This window comes from Mustelus asterias, chromosome 16 (assembly GCF_964213995.1).
Source record: "Mustelus asterias chromosome 16, sMusAst1.hap1.1, whole genome shotgun sequence".
Taxonomy (NCBI): Eukaryota; Metazoa; Chordata; class Chondrichthyes; order Carcharhiniformes; family Triakidae; genus Mustelus; species Mustelus asterias.
In genome coordinates, this window is record NC_135816.1 from 86,883,368 (window position 1) to 86,894,627 (window position 11,260).

At 62.1% G+C, this 11,260-nt stretch overlaps 1 non-coding gene across 1 annotated transcript; it reads right to left on the minus strand.

Moving 5' to 3' along the window:
- Positions 1-1,768: 1,768 nt before the first annotated feature.
- trnat-agu (transfer RNA threonine (anticodon AGU)) lies at positions 1,769-1,842 on the minus strand. The gene has a single exon. It is a non-coding gene; the product is annotated as a tRNA-Thr (tRNA).
- Positions 1,843-11,260: the final 9,418 nt, after the last annotated feature.

The window sequence follows — 11,260 nt, forward strand, 5'->3', positions numbered from 1 at the left end:
CATCGATTTGGCAGAACAAGAACCTCATGAAATCCTCCACTTTAGATCCTTCCTCTCTCTTTATTATAATGAACAGCATGACATGAGGAAGTTCTGTGGAACAAAGAGATTTGGGCATGTTTTTCAATAGATCTCTGAAGACGCAGGGGCATGTTAGTAGAGTGGGGGAAAGTGCATACGGGGCACTTGCCTTCATAAATCGCAACATTGATTACAAAAGCAGGGAAGTCATGTTGGATAAAAGCAAAATACTGCAGATGCTGGAATCTGAAACAACAACAGAAAATGCTGGAAAGTCTCAGCAGGTCTGACAGCATCTGTGGGGAGAGAATCGAGCCAACGTTTGGAGTCTGGATGACCCTTCGTCAGAGCTGAGAGCGCAGAGAATCAGCGGAGATTCAGCAAGAGCTCCTCCTTCAATCTGCTCTGTTGCATTCGCTGCTCCCAATGCGCTCGACTCTACATCGGAGAGACCAAACGGAGACTGGGTGATCGCTTTGCTGAGCACCTTCGCTCCGTCCGCACACAGGACCCTAACCTTCCTGTCGCTTGCTGCTTCAACACACCACCCTGCTCCTGTCCACATGTCCGTCCTTGGCCTTTTCAGGGTCAGAGGAGATTCACCAGGATGCTGCCTGGGACGGAACATTTAACTTACGAAGAGATGTTGGGTAGGCTTGGATTATCTTCGTTGGAGCAGAGTAGACTGAGGGGGCGACCTGATAGAAGTTGACAAGATTATGAGAGGCATGGACAGAGTGGATAGTCAGAAGCTTTTTCCCAGGGCGGAAGAGTCAATTACTGGGGGGCAGAGGTTTAAGGTGCGAGGGGCAAGGTTCAAAGGAGATGTACGAGGCAGATTTTTTACACAGAGGGTGGTGGGTGCCTGGAACTCGCTGCTGGGGGAGGGAGTGGAAGCGGATACAATGGTGACTTGTAAGGGCGTCTTGACAAATACCTGAATAGGATGGGAATGAAGGGATATGGGCCCCGGAAGGGTAGGGGGTTTTAGTTAAGTCGGGCAGCATGGTCGGTGCAGGCTTGGAGGGCCGAAGGGCCTGTTCCTGTGCTGTAATTTTCTTTGTTCTTTGTACTTCTGAGGCTGCATAAGGCTCTGGTCAGACCCCATTTGGAGTATTGTGAGCAGCTTTGGGCCCCGTATCTAAGGACGGATGTGCTGGCCTTAGAAAGGGTCCAGAGGAGGTTCACAAGAATCCCTGGAATGAAGAGCTTGTTGTATGAGGGACAGTTGAGGATTCTGGGTCTGTACTCGTTGCAGTTTAGAAGGATGAGGGGGGATCTTATTGAAACTTACAGGAAACTGCGAGGCCTGGATAGAGTGGACATGGAGAGGATGTTCCCGCTCGTCAGAAAAACTAGAACCAGAGGGCACAACCTCAGGCTAAAGGGACGATCCTTTAAAACAGAGACGAGGAGGAATTTCTTCAGCCAGAGAGTGGTGAATCTGTGGAACTCTTTGCCGCAGAAGGCTGTGGAGGCCGGGTCATTGAGTGTCTTTAAGACAGAGATAGATAGGTTCTTGATTAATAAGGGGATCGGGGGTTATGGGGAAAAGGCAGGAGAATGGGGATGAGAAAAATATCAGCCACGATTGAATGGCGGAGCAGACTCGATGGGCCGAGTGGCCTAATTCTGTTACTGTGTCTTATGGTCATTTAAAATGGGCCTCTGGGCTTCTTTTCCTGTGATCGAACTGTGTGACGGGAAAGTTACGGCTTCTCAGAGTTGCAAAATGCAACATGCACAAAGGCACCGCTGAGATTTGAACTCAGGATCTCCTGTTTACTAGACAGGCACTTTAACCAACTAAACCACGGCACCTACAGAAAAGGTCAACCAATGTTATAATTTGTTATAAAATTAAATGCAAAATCCTGTGGATGCTGCAACCTAAAACCATCTGGTCCTTTGAACCTGCTTCACTATTTACTAAGGCCATGGCTGATCCCTTTCTGTTGGCTTCCACATTCTCCATATTCCCCTCCCCCTCCCCGATAATCTTTACTTCTTTCACTCAACAAATATCTAACTCCCTCCGCCAGGAAAATATTCAATATTATAAAGTGCAGCACTCCCTCAGCACTGACCCTCTGACAGTGCAGCACTCCCTCAGTACTGACCCTCCGACAGTGCAGCACAGCCTCAGTACTGACCCTCTGACAGTGCAGCACTTCCCCAGTACTGACCCTCTGACAGTGCAGCACTCCCTCAGCACTGACCGTCTGACAGTGCCGAACTCCCTCAGTACTGACTATCTGACAGTGCAGCACTCACTCAGCACTGGCCCTCTGACAGTGCCGCACTCCCTCAGTACTGACTATCTGACAGTGCAGCACTCCCTCAGCACTGGCCCTCTGACAGTGCAGCACTGGCCCTCTGACAGTGCTGCATTCCCTCAGCACTGACCCTCTGACAGAGCAGCACTCCCTCAGTACTGACTATCTGACAGTGCAGCACTCCCTCAGCACTGACCCTCTGACAGTGCCGCATTCCCTCAGTACTGACCCTCTGACAGTGCAGCACTCCCTCAGTACTGACCCTCTGACAGTGCAGCACTCCCTCAGCACTGACCCTCTGACAGTGCAGCACTCCCTCAGTACTGACCCTCTGACAGTGTAGCACTCGCTCAGCACTGACCCTCTGACAGTGCAGCACTCCCTCAGTACTGACCCTCTGACAGTGCGGCACCGCATCAGCACAACTCACTGCACCCGCACTCCCCTGACTGGCCGCACACACTGCCCCAGCACTCCCCTGACTGGCCGCACTCACAGAACCCGCACTCCACTGACTGGCCACACTACCCTGACTGACCGCACTCCCCTGACTGACCGCACTAACTACACCCGCACTCCACTGACTGGCCGCACTCACCGAACTCCCCTGACTGGCCGCACTCACTGCACCCGCACTCCTCCGACTGGCCGCACTCACCGCACTCCCCTGACTGACCGAACTCACTGCACCCGCACTCCCCTGACTGGCCACACTCACCGCACGCCCCTGACTGACCACACTAACTGCACCCGCACTCCCCTGACTGGCCGCACTCACAGCACCCGCACTCCCCTGACTGACCGCACTCACTGCACCCGCATTCCCCTGACTGGCCACACTCACAGCACCCGCACTCCCCTGACTGGCCGCACTCACTGCACCCACACTCCCTTGACTGACCGCACGTACTGCACCCGCACTCCCCTGACTGACCGCACTCACTGCACCCACACTCCCCCGACTGGCCGCACTCACCGCACCCACACTCCCCTGACTGGCCGCACTCACTGCACCCGCACTCCACTGACTGAACGCACTCACTACCCCCGCACTCCACTGACTGACCGCCCTCAGAGCACCCGCACTCCACAGACTGGCCGCACTCACAGCACCAAAACTCCCCTGACTGGCCGAACTCACTGCCCCCGCACTCCCCTGACTGGCTGCACTCACTGCACCCGCACTCCCCTGACTGACCGAACCCACTGCCCCGGATTCCCCTGACTGGTCGCACTCTCTGCCCCAGCACTCCCCCGACTGGCCGCGCTCACTGCACCCGCACTCCCCTTACTGACCGTATTTACTGCACCCACACTCCCCTGACTGACAACACTCACTGACCCCGCACACCCCTGACTGACCACACTCACTGCACCCGCACTCCCCTGACTGGCCACACTCACTGCACCACACTCCTCTGACTGGCCGCAATCACTGCATCCGCACTCCCCTGACTGACCGCACTCACTGCCCCCGCACTCCCCTGACTGGCCGCACTCACTGCACCCGCACTCCTCTGACTGGCCGCACTCACCGCACTCCCCTGACTGACCGCACTCACTGCACCCGCACTCCCCTGACTGGCCACACTCACTGCACCCGCATTCCCCTGACTGGCCGTACTCACAGCACCCGCACTCCCATGACTGGCCGCACTCAATGCACCCACACTCCCTTGACTGACCGCACTCACTGCACCCACACCCCCCTGACTGACAACACTCACTGCCCCCGCCCTCCACTGACTGACCGCACTCACTGCCCCCGCACTCCACTGACTGACCGCACTCACAGCACCCGCACTCCACTGACGGGCCGCACTCACAGCACCAAAACTCCCCTGACTGGCCGCACTCACAGCACCCGCACTCCCCTGACTGGCCGCACTCACTGCACCCACATTCCCCTGACTGCCCACACTCACAGCACCCGCACTCCCCTGACTGCCCGTAATTACTGCACCCGCTCTCCCCTGACTGACCGCACTAACTGCAGCCACACTCCCCTGACTGGCCGCACTCACTGCCCCAGCACTCCCCTGACTGGCCGCACTCACAGAACACGCACTCCACTGACTGGCCACACTACCCTGACTGACCGCACTCCCCTGACTGACCGCACTAACTACACCCGCACTCCACTGACTGGCCGCACTCACCGCACTCCCCTGACTGGCCGCATTCACTGCACCCGCACTCCTCTGACTGGCCGCACTCACCGCACTCCCCTGACTGACCGAACTCACTGCACCCGCACTCCCCTGACTGGCCACACTCACCGCACGCCCCTGACTGACCGCACTAACTGCACCCGCACTCCCCTGACTGGCCGCACTCACAGCACCCGCACTCCCCTGACTGACCGTACTCACTGCACCCGCATTCCCCTGACTGGCCACACTCACAGCACCCGTACTCCCCTGACTGGCTGCACTCACTGCACCCACACTCCCTTGACTGACCGCACGTACTGCACCCGCACTCCCCTGACTGACCGCACTCACTGCACCCACACTCCCCCGACTGGCCGCACTCACCGCACCCGCACTCCCCTGACTGGCCGCACTCACTGCACCCGCACTCCACTGACTGGCCGCACTGACTGCCCCCGCACTCCACTGACTGACCGCCCTCACAGCACCCGCACTCCACTGACTGGCCGCACTCACAGCACCAAAACTCCCCTGACTGGCCGCACTCACTGCCCCCGCACTCCCCTGACTGGCTGCACTCACTGCACCTGCACTCCCCTGACTGACTGAACCCACTGCCCCGGATTCCCCTGACTGGTCGCACTCTCTGCCCCCGCACTCCCCCGACTGGCCGCACTCACTGCACCCGCACTCCCCTTACTGACCGAATTTACTGCACCCACACTCCCCTGACTGACAACACTCACTGACCCCGCACACCCCTGACTGACCACACTCACTGCATCCACACTCCCCTGACTGGCCACACTCACTGCATCCACACTCCCCTGACTGGCCGCATTCATTGCACCCGGACTCCCCTGACTGGCCGCAATCACTGCATCCGCACTCCCCTGACTGACCGCACTCACTGCACCCGCACTCCCCTGACTGGCCGCACTCACCGCACTCCCCTGACAGACCGCACTCACTGCACCCGCATTCCCCTGACTGGCCGTACTCACAGCACCCGCACTCCCATGACTGGCCGCACTCAATGCACCCACACTCCCTTGACTGACCGCACTTACTGCACCCGCACTCCACTGACTGACTGCACTCACTTCACCCACACCCCCCTGACTGACAACACTCACTGTCCCCGCCCTCCACTGACTGACCGCACTCACTGCCCCCGCACTCCACTGACTGACCGCACTCACAGCACCCGCACTCCACTGACGGGCCGCACTCACAGCACCAAAACTCCCCTGACTGGCCGCACTCACAGCACCCGCACTCCCCTGACTGGCCGCACTCACAGCACCCGCACTCCCCTGACTGCCCGCACTCACTGCACCCGCACTCCCCTGACTGACCGAACCCACTGCCCCGGATTCCCCTGACTGGTCGCACTCTCTGCCCCCGCACTCCCCCGAATGGCCGCACTCACTGCACCCGCACTCCCCTGACTGCCCGTAATTACTGCACCCGCTCTCCCCTGACTGACCGCACTCACTGCATCCACACTCCCCTGACTGGCCGCACTCACTGCACCCGCACTCCTCTGACTGGCCACACTCACTGCACCCGCACTCCTCTGACTGGCCGCACTCACCGCACTCCCCTGACTGACCGCACTCACTGCACAAGCACTCCCCCGATTGGCCACACTCACTGCACCCGCATTCCCCTGACTGGCCGTACTCACAGCACCCGCACTCCCCTAACTGGCCGCACTCACTGCACCCACACTCCCTTGACTGACAACAGTCACTGCCCCCGCCCTCCACTGACTGACCGCACTCACTGCACCCGCACTCCCCTGACTGGCCGCACTCACTGCTCCCGCACTCCACTGACTGGCCGCACTCACAGCACCAAAACTCCCCTGACTCGCCGCACTCACTGCACCCGCACTCCCCTGACTGCCCGCACTCACTGCCCCCGCACTCCTCAGACTGACCGAACCCACTGCCCCGGACTCCCCTGACTGGTCGCACTCTCTGCCCCCGCACTCCCCCGAATAGCCGCACTCACTGCACCCGCACTCCCCTGACTGACCGCACTAACTGCACCCACACTCCCCTGACTGGCCGCACTCACTGCACCCGGACTCCTCTGACTGGCCGCACTCACCGCACTCCCCTGACTGACCGCACTCACTGCACCCGCACGCCCCTGACTGGCCACACTCACCGCACTCCCCTGAATGACCGCACTAACTGTACCCGCACTCCCCTGACTGACCGCACTCACTGCACCCGCACACCCCTGACTGGCCGCACTCACTGCACCCACACTCCCTTGACTGACCGCACTTACTGCACCCGCACTCCCCTGACAGACCGCACTCACTGCACCCACACTCCCCTGACTGGCCGCACTCACTGCCCCCGCACTCCACTGACTGGCCGCACTCACTGCATCCGCACTCACATGACTGGGGGCACTCATTGCACCCGGACTCCCCTAACTGGCCGCACTCACTGCACCCACAGTCCTTTGACTGACCGCACTTACTGCACCCGCACTTCCCTGACTGGCCGCACTCACTGCCCCCGCACTCCCCTGACTGACCGCACTCACTGCCCCCGCACTCCCCTGACTGGCCGCACTCACAGCACCAAAACTCCCCTGACTGGCCGCACTCACTGCCCCCGCACTCCCCTGACTGGCCGCACTCACTGCACCCGCACTCCCCTGACTGGCCGCACTCACTGCACCCACGTTCCCCTGACTGGCCGCACTCACTGCCCCCGTACTCCCCTGATGAACCGAACCCACAGCCCCGGACTCGCATGACTGGTCGCACTCACTGTCCCCGCACTCCCCCGACTGGCCGGACTCACGGCAGCCCCACTCCCCTGTCTGGCCGCTCTCACTGCACCCGCACTCCCCTTACTGGCCGCACTCACTGCCCCCGGACTCCCCTGACTGACCACACTCACTGCACCCGCACTCCCCTTACTGGCCGCACTCACTGCCCCCGCACTCCCCCGACTGGCCGGACTCATGGCAGCCCCACTCCCCTGACTGGCCGCTCTCACTGCACCCGCACTCCCCTGACTGGCCGCACTCACTGCCCCCGGACTCCCCTGACTGACCGCACTCACAGCACCAAAACTCCCCTGACTGGCCGCACTCACAGCACCAAAACTCCCCTGACTGGCCGCACTCACTGCCCCCGCACTCCCCTGACTGGCCGCACTCACTGCACCCACACTCCCCTGACTGGCCGCACTCACTGCCCCCCACTCCCCTGACTGACCGAACCCACTGCCCCGGACTCCCCTGACTGGTCGCACTCTCTGCCCCCGCACTCCCCCGAATGGCCGCACTCACTGCACCCGCACTCCCCTGACTGCCCGTAATTACTGCACCCGCTCTCCCCTGACTGACCGCACTAACTGCAGCCACACTCCCCTGACTGGCCGCACTCACTGCATCCACACTCCCCTGACTGGCCGCACACACTGCCCCAGCACTCCACTGACTGGCCACACTACCCTGACTGACCGCACTCCCCTGACTGACCGCACTAACTACACCCGCACTCCACTGACTGGCCGCTCTCACCGCACTCCCCTGACTGGCCGCATTCACTGCACCCGCACTCCTCTGACTGGCCGCACTCACCGCACTCCCCTGACTGACCGAACTCACTGCACCCGCACTCCCCTGACTGGCCACACTCACCGCACGCCCCTGACTGACCGCACTAACTGCACCCGCACTCCCCTGACTGGTCGCACTCTCTGCCCCCGCACTCCCCTGACTGGCCGCACTCACTGCACCCACATTTCCCTGACTGCCCGCACTCACTGCCCCCGCACTCCCCTGACTGACCGAACCCACTGCCCCGGACTCCCCTGACTGGTCGCACTCTCTGCCCCCGCACTCCCCTGACTGGCCGCACTCACTGCACCCACATTTCCCTGACTGCCCGCACTCACTGCCCCCGCACTCCCCTGACTGACTGAACCCACTGCCCCGGACTCCCCTGACTGGTCGCACTCTCTGCCCCCGGACTCCCCTGACTGGTCGCACTCTCTGCCCCCGCACTCCACTGACTGACCGCACTCAATGCCCCCGACTCCACTGACTGACCGCACTCACTGCCCCTGCACACCCCTGACTGACCGCACTCACTGCACCCGCACTCCCCTGACTGGCCGCACTCACTGCCCCCGCACTCCACTGACTGACCGCACTCACTGCCCCCGCACTCCCCTGACTGGCCGCACTCACAGCACCAAAACTCCCCTGACTGGCCGCACTCACTGCCCCCGCACTCCCCTGACTGGCCGCACTCACTGCACCCGCACTCCCCTGACTGGCCGCACTCACTGCACCCACATTCCCCTGACTGGCCGCACTCACTGCCCCCGTACTCCCCTGATTAACCGAACCCACAGCCCCGGAGTCGCATGACTGGTCGCACTCACTGCCCCCGCACTCCCCTGACTGGCCGCTCTCACTGCACCCGCACTCCCCTTACTGGCCGCACTCACTGCCCCCGGACTCCCCTGACTGACCACACTCACTGCACCCGCACTCCCCTTACTGGCCGCACTCACTGCCCCCGCACTCCCCCGACTGGCCGGACTCATGGCAGCCCCACTCCCCTGACTGGCCGCTCTCACTGCACCTGCACTCCCCTGACTGGCCGCACTCACAGCACCAAAACTCCCCTGACTGGCCGCACTCACTGCCCCCGCACTCCCCTGACTGGCCGCACTCACTGCACCCACACTCCCCTGACTGACCACACTCACTGCACCCGCACTCCCCTGACTGGCCGCACTCACTGCACCACACTCCCCTGTCTGGCCGCACTCACTGCATCCACACTCCCCTGACTGGCCGCACTCACTGCACCCGCACTCCTCTGACTGGCCGCACTCACCGCACTCCCCTGACTGACCGCACTCACAGCACCCACATTCCCCTGACTGGCCGCACACACTGCACCCACACTGCCCTGACTGGCCACACTCACCGCACCCGCACTCCCCTGACTGACCGCACTCACTGCACCCGCACTCCCCTGACTGGCCGCACTCACTGCACCCGCACTCCTCTGACTGGCCATACTCACCGCACTCCCCTGACTGACCGCACTAACTGCACCCGCACTCCCCTGACTGGCCGCACTCACTGCACCCGCATTCCCCTGACTGGCCGCACTCACAGCACCCGCACTCCCCTGACTGGCCGCACTCACTGCACCCGCACTCCCTTGACTGACTGCACTTACTGCCCCCGCACTCCCCTGACTGACCGCACTCACTGCACCCGCACTCCCCTGACTGGCCGCACTGACTGCGCCCGCACTCCACTGACTGGCCGCACTCACTGCCCCCGTACTCCCCTGATTAACCGAACCCAGAGCCCCAGACTCCCCTGACTGGTCGCACTCTCTGCCCCCGCACTCCCCCGACTGGCCGGACTCACAGCAGCCCCACTCCCCTGACTGACCGCACTCACTGCACCCGCACTCCCCTGACTGGCCGCACTCACTGCCCCCGGACTCCCCTGACTGACCGCACTCACTGCACCCGCACTCCCCTGACTGGCCGCACTCACAGCACCCGCACTCCCCTGACTGGCCGCACTCACAGCACCAAAACTCCCCTGACTGGCCGCACTCACTGCCCCCGCACTCCCCTGACTGGCCGCACTCACTGCACCCGCACTTCCCTGACTGGCCGCACTCACTGCACCCACATTCCCCTGACTGGCCGCACTCACTGCCCCCGCACTCCCCTGACTGACCGAACCCACTGCCCCCGCACTCCCCTGACTGACCACACTCACTGCACCCACACTCCCCTGACTGGCCGCACTCTCTGCGCCCGCACTCCCCCGACTGGCTGCACTCACAGTACCCGCACTCCCCTGACTGACTGTAATTACTGCACCCGCTCTCCCCTGACTGACCGCACTAACTGCACCCACACTCCCCTGACTGACAACACTCACTGCCCCCGCACACCCCTGACTGACCACACTCACTGCACCCGCACTCCCCTGACTGACCACACTCACTGCACCCACACTCCCCTGACTGGCCGCACTCTCTGCGCCCGCACTCCCCTGACTGACTGTAATTACTGCACCCGCTCTCCCCTCACTGGCCGCACTCATTGCACCCGGACTCCCCTAACTGGCCGCACTCACTGCACCCGCACTCCTCTGACTGGCCGCACTCACCGCACCCACACTGCCCTGACTGACCGCACTCACTGCACCCACACCCCCCTGACTGACAACACTCACTGCCCCCGCACTCCACTGACTGACCGCACTCACTGCACCCGCACTCCACTGACTGGCCGCACTCACAGCACCAAAACTCCCCTGACTGGCCGCACTCACTGCACCCGCACTCCCCTGACTGGCCGCACTCACTGCCCCCCACTCCCCTGACTGACTGAACCCACTGCCCCGGACTCCCCTGACTGGTCGCACTCTCTGCCCCCGCACTCCCCCGAATGGCCGCACTCACTGCACCCGCACTCCCCTGACTGCCCGTAATTACTGCACCCGCTCTCCCCTGACTGACCGCACTAACTGCACCCACACTCCCCTGACTGGCCCCACTCGCTGCATCCACACTCCCCTGACTGGCCGCACTCATTGCACCCGGACTCCCCTGACTGGCCGCACTCACCGCACTCCCCTGACTGACCGCACTCACTGCACCCGCACTCCCCTGACTGGCCACACTCATCGCACTCCCCTGACTGACCGCACTAACTGTACCCGCACTCCCCTGACTGGCCACACTCATCGCACTCCCCTGACTGACCGCACTAACTGTACCCG